General features: G+C 48.2%; 1 protein-coding gene across 2 annotated transcripts in view; it reads left to right on the top strand.

The window, feature by feature from the left end:
* The first annotated feature begins 242 nt into the window (after nt 1-242).
* CERS2 (ceramide synthase 2) overlaps nt 243-6,000 on the top strand; it is a 47,508-nt gene continuing 41,750 nt past the window's right edge. Inside the window, exon 1 of one of the 2 annotated variants that reach the window (XM_077841549.1) lies at nt 243-388. The gene's annotated coding sequence lies outside the window, so the exon portion shown is untranslated. Of the gene's footprint in view, nt 389-1,255; nt 1,276-6,000 lie in introns of those variants that run through there. The other variant, XM_077841547.1, reaches the window with a different exon arrangement.

Here is a 6,000-nt window from a genome sequence, read left to right as displayed (position 1 = left end):
ATCGAGCCCCGTCTCACCCTATCAGTTGATCCCCGTATCTATCCCTCTATCCCCCCCCGCCCCCCGCCACGGCCGCCTCAGCCCGCTGCCCTCCAGCCCCGTGAGTCGCGCCCCTCCCCCCAGCGGAGGAGCGGCCGCGCGGCGCCGCCAGCCGCAGGGTGGGGCGTGGCCTCAGCCCGGATCCGCCCCTCCCCGCCGGCGGCTGAGGCCTCGGGCGGCCGATCGGTTTCTCCGCGGTCGACTGCTGGGGCTGGACCAGCGTCTCGCGCGGCGGCGGCGGCGGCGGGCACGTCACGGGGCAGGGCGCGCGTTGCCCGGCAGGGGCGGGGACCGAGAGGCGCAGGCGAGAGGCCGCAGGGAGCCCGCTCCCGCTCCAGCTCTTCCACAGGTGAGTGAGTGTCTGTCTGTCGGGGGGCTCCCCCCGTTCCCCTCCCCCCCCCCGGGGGCAGTTGGCAGCGGCGCCTGAGGGGAAGCGACGCGCGGCTCTTCGCCAGCGTCGGCTGCAGGGTGGGGCTTCGCCAGGCGGCTTCTGCCCGCCCCGGCGGCCCGAGAGAGGGCGAGGGAAACAACGGCCCCCCCCCGCTAGGGGGCGTGTGCAAGGGGGGGGCACCCCTCCCTTGGATGGGGGGGCTGGGGGCACCCACCCCCTCTGATGGGGGGGGTGGGGAGTTGTCGATTTCTCCTTCTCTTTTGTGTGTGGAAGCCGTTAAAAAAGGGAGGGGGGGTGGTTTCTGCCGCATTCCCCCCCCCCTTTCCCTTCCCCTTCCCTTCCCTTGCCTTGCCTTGCCTTGCCATGACTAATGGATTCAAATGGGCTTCGGTGCGTCTCAGCCCGTGTCCACCCACGTGAAGCGTTTGCCAGAAACTGGTTCACGAAGGTGGGGTGGGGAAGGGGGGTCGTTTCGCGGTCGGTCCCGCTCTGCCTTATTCCCTTTGGTGGCGCCCGGGCTTGAAACAGTCACGAAAAGCGTTAACCGCCCCCCACTCCTTCGCCTGTCTTCTTTATCGTCTCCACGCGCTGCCCTTCCCTTGGGCAGGGAGGGTTTTGCAAAGTTTCCGTGCCGCGGCGGCGGCGGCGGCGGCGGCGGGGTCATGTCATCGGCTCTCCCGTTTGCAACAAGCGGAGAGGCTGGAAGCGTTTGCAAAAGCTGGGCACTCCGGCGGGGTTGCGTCGGCTGGCCAGAGCCGCTTCTGAGCCTGCGGGGTGTGGAAGGGCCTTGCACGCTCCCCTTAAAATGAGGGAATGCAACCGGCTGGGTGGATCGTGAGCAGAAAGTAAGTTGGAGGAGAGGCTGTTGTCGCGCTGTTGATAAAGTGCTCTCCCCCCCCCCCTTGAAGGGTAGTGCCTTATGGAGTTTGGACGATGCGTGTGTGGGATATAATTATTTTCCAAGTAATCTAAGGTCTCTTCCCCACCATATGCCCTACATTTGGGGTACAAGCTTTCTACGTTTATAAGGATTTTATTCTTTTGCTTCCAGTTTTTTTTTTGGGGGGGTGGGGGGAACCTGCCCTGCCTCCAGCCTTGTTGCTGTGGTGAGTTTGAGACTTTTCCAAAGCACACGACTTTGCAGTACGCTTAATGCAACTGGGAAACGTTTGCAGGGAGTATGTTTTCCGAGGCCTCAATTACGGGAGTTTATCTTGTTTTGACTCTTCAGATGTTAAACAGCACATATCTCTGCTGAGTCCCATTATGTTTTTTAAGCTCCTGGGCTGCTGACTTCCCACTTTCTGAATTCCAGGAGCCATAATGTGACTTGCCAGTTAACGGGCCTGAGTCAAAGCAGATTGTAGTCTGTGGAAAAGATTCCATATTATGCATTAAGTTCTGCATAAATGTTCATCTTCAGACACCCCATGTTTCGGGGGGGATTGAATCAGTGAACTTTTAGTGGGGCTTAAGGGGGTGGAAAGTGTGCAAATTTAATAGCAGCTGGGTTCCTAACTCCCCTAGGGTACTCTGAAAACCCCAAAAAGAAAAGGAGTACTTGTGGCACCTTAGAGACTAACCAATTTATTTGAGCATAAGCTTTCGTGAGCTACAGCTCACTTCATCGGTTTTATGTGGCTCAAGAAAGACCACACAGTAAGTTGGAGGCCAGGGAAATTGCTGGCTCCCAGCCCCGTGCTTCATCTGTGAGTAAATTCTAGCATTCAGTAAAATAGAAGGTTTCATTATACAGAATCTGAGGCTGCCTTCCAAAGTAAGATAGCTGGACCTTTGGGCTCTCTCTTAAACGGAACGAAAGACTCTGTTTGTAATGTTCATTGATTCAGCAATGCAGGTTCTCAATTACCATATTTGGGCGGGGGGAGGAAAGGGGACAGGAGCCCAATGTGTCAGAACCCTTATCGGCTCTGACTGTACGAAAGGTATGGGAACAGTCAGAATCTGCAATAACTTTACAAGATCAGCATACTGAATAATTTAACAATCTAGGAATAGAGAGGAAGATGGCCCCGTGGTCAGGACACTGATCTGTGACTTGGGAGATCTGTTTAATTTCCTGCCCTGCTGCAGACTTCCTCTGTAACCTTGGGCAAGTCACTTCAGAAATTAATGGAAGTTAAAAGCCTAAATACATTTGAGCATCTTGGCTTTCGTTTGTCTGTGCCTGAGGTTCCCCAGCTGTAAAACGGGGGTGATCCTTCCTCACAGAGGGTTTGGGAGGATAAATATGGTAAAGATTGTGAGGTGCTCACATACTACAATAATGGAGGTCAGATAAGGACCTTAAGGTAGAATGTGTAACCTGCTTGATGCTATAATGTAATTCTTGGGCACCTTTTAAAATTAGCCTACTCTGTACAGAAAACAGTGAATTTCTGGCATGTTGGTAGCTGTGTTAAAGGGGGTATGTTTCTATCTTTGAGATAAAGGTCTCACCTCTAATTTTGTTGTAACCAGGGTCGTTCTAGTTTATATTTACTGGGGAGCCTGAATCTTTGGCCTTGTTAGTGGTGGCTCCAGCTGACAACCCTGGTGCTGAGCAAACCAAAACACTTGAAAAGCAAAAGTTTCTGATTCCAAGTTCATCCCAAAACAACCCTCCTCTCCATTCCCATCTAGATGGGTTAATTCCAAGGAGCATTATTTATACAGCAAATCTTGCAAGGCTGTCAGTGGAAAATAATACTTTATTTACTCTTTCCTCTGTTTGCCATCATAACTGGAATTATAAATATTCTCCCTTCAAAAAAAAAAAAAAAACCAACTTGGCTGAATGAGCAGAATCTTGTGGGGGTACATGCAGCGCCTGGCACTTTAAATTCTCTCTGCAAAGAAGGGTTTTCTGCCATAAAGAGCTTTCAGTCTGAAGCAAATGTGGGATGCAGGATCATTACCACTTCTGTTTCTTGCTAGTGCTTTGGCCTGATCTTTTGGTCTGGTTTGAGCAGGTGGTTCCCTGCACCCATGTGGAACCACATTGTTGGGCTGGGTTTTGCGTGGAGAAGTCAGATTGCAGGATGGGGGTTTTGTGAGCTATTCCTGAGCATCCAGTTAGCCAAATGTTAATAATCCATGCATTTTCCCTCCCCCTTCCCTAGCTCTGTGATCTGAGTTGCTAGACAATCAAGACTCAACTCCTTCAGGTTAATTATTCACATCAGTGGAGAGTTTCATATGAGCTATCTATTTTTGGGCATAGATCCCCCCCCCCCACCACTATGACTGGTGATTTTATTTTGATGCTTCTGTTTTTGGGTGCCCAACTTGAAACACCCTGGGCCACATCCTCAGCTGGTGTAAACTGTCATAGCTCCATTGTGGGTATGGCAGGTACTTAACACACTCTGAAATTCAAACCCCTTTTAAAGCGCTTTGGGTTTGGTCCTACAAAATGACTCATTGCTTTTGAAAATCATGGCTTTGTTATTTTTAAGCCAGCAGTGGCAAAGCAGAAGTTGCCCAGATGTAATGTGTTAACTATGAAGACAAGAAGATTCTATTCTCAATAAATCCCTAGCTGTCACTCAGGAATTACAGGATGTTGGATGGGTGAGACTGAAAGAATTTAAAGAATATTGACCTGTCATCACTACTGCTCCATGTGTATGTTTACATATGCTAGTCTGTTTCACTTTTGTTTTTAGTTACTTTCACTTTCTGGTTCTCCTGCCCCTTGTACAGCTGTTTGGTACAGCTACCTAGAAATCCATGTGTGGTTTTTTCAAAAGCACTTAAGGCCCTGATCTTGTAAACACTTATACACAAATTAAACATTTTACTGTTATGAGTAGTCCCATGAATGTGTTAAAAAAACCAAAACCATGAAATGAAATCGGGAGGCAAATTAACACTTAGATTTCAGAGTGCTTTGCAAAGGAGGTATCATTATGCAGACAGAGAAACTGAGTCACACAGAGAGGTAGTGACTTGCCCAAGTCACCCAGAAAATCAGTGGCAGAGCCAGGAATAGAACAAAGTCTCCTGAGTCCCAGTCCAGCGACCTACCCATTAGGCTGCACTGCTGGGTTCTGTTTGTTTGTCTTCTGTGGTGTGTGTGGTGTATTTTGTTTTTGTTTTGCCATTAGGGGTCATATTTTCAAGTTTTTCTCTGTGACCACAAGGGCTAGAAGTGAAAGATTTTCATGTAACCTCCTGACTGCAGGACCAGGGGCTTTAAGAAAAGCAAGAATTATCAAAAGACTCAAGATTTGGCAACATTTCTTTGCAAATAAATCCTATTTCTCCCTTCTAACCCTCTGAAAGCCTTCTCCAAATAATTGGAAAACTGTGTTTTTATGTATGTATATTTAAAAAAAAAAAAGGAAATGGAAATTGTGGAGGTAATGAACCAAACTCCACTGCTTAATCACTGCTCTTTGTTGTAACCCCACCCTGATCTCTTATCTGTAAGGTTATCAACTTAAATCAGGATGCCTTCAGCGTGAGGTCAGAGGTGTTGGCATCTTAATACTGCAGAGCACATGAGATTCCTTCTGGTGCTGTATAAATAATAATGCCATTTTTTAAAAAGACAACCCTGCTAACCATAAATTTGGAGACTAATCTTAAATTTATGTTGTCCCTTTAACTCTGAGGAGCATCACTGTCAACGCTACAGATTTCCCTGGGTTTGGGGATCACAAGCACATAATCTCATTCATTCTTTTTTTTTAAATTAAAAAAAAATCATGGAATTAGTTAAACAAAACCCAAACTACTTGAGTAAATTCCAAAAGCAGCTGATAAGCTTTTTCATAGCCTGCAGCTGTGTGTCTGCCTCTGTTTAGGTCTCTGAATCCAGCACTTTGCTCAGTTAGTTGCTTACATTCTTTGTCTGCCAAAAATCTCTCTTCTTAATGGTCTGGCTCTCTCTAACTCATCAGCTAGCACAGTTCTCCATCAGAGTGTCTTTGTGGCCTACTGGGTAGGGCACCAGCCTGAGACTTGGGAGACCTTGGTTCTCTTCCCAGCTCTGCCATTGATTTCCTGTTTGACCTTGTGATTCCCTTTTCAGGGCCTCTCTTTTCCATCCCACCCATTGTCTGTCTGTCTAGTTTTTGTTTGTTAGGCCCTGATCCTGCAAACACTTCTTATCATGTGCCTAACAGTGACTCATGGAGGTAAAATTAAACGTGCATAAGTGTTGGTAGGATCGGGGCTTTACTCTGGAAAATGGGGATGATCAGTCCTTGACTGCCTGGTCTGTTTAGATTGGGGGCTCTTTACGGGCAGGGTATGGTCCTCACACAGTCTGTGCAGTGCCCAGTGTGACAGGGCCTTGATCAGTGTCTCAGTGTGCTGCTGTGACACACTGAAGGAACAATGAGGATGTTATTTTGGCAATGAGTTTAACAATCAGTTTACAGTTTAGCATAGGATGGGGGGGTTTTCTTGGTAGACTAGTTTAGGTAGCCAGTCTAAGCATCTGGGTTCTGTGGTCTTGTGGTTAGGATGATGTGAAGCAGTCATAATCCTTCTATTTTATTATTTATATCATAACAATGCCTAGAAGCCCCGACTGGATCAAGGCCCCATTGTGATCAGTA

Source organism: Eretmochelys imbricata, chromosome 24 (assembly GCF_965152235.1).
Source record: "Eretmochelys imbricata isolate rEreImb1 chromosome 24, rEreImb1.hap1, whole genome shotgun sequence".
Classification (NCBI taxonomy): domain Eukaryota; kingdom Metazoa; phylum Chordata; order Testudines; family Cheloniidae; genus Eretmochelys; species Eretmochelys imbricata.
Note: the sequence above shows the minus strand (reverse complement) of the source record. Positions and strands in the feature narration are given on the sequence as shown.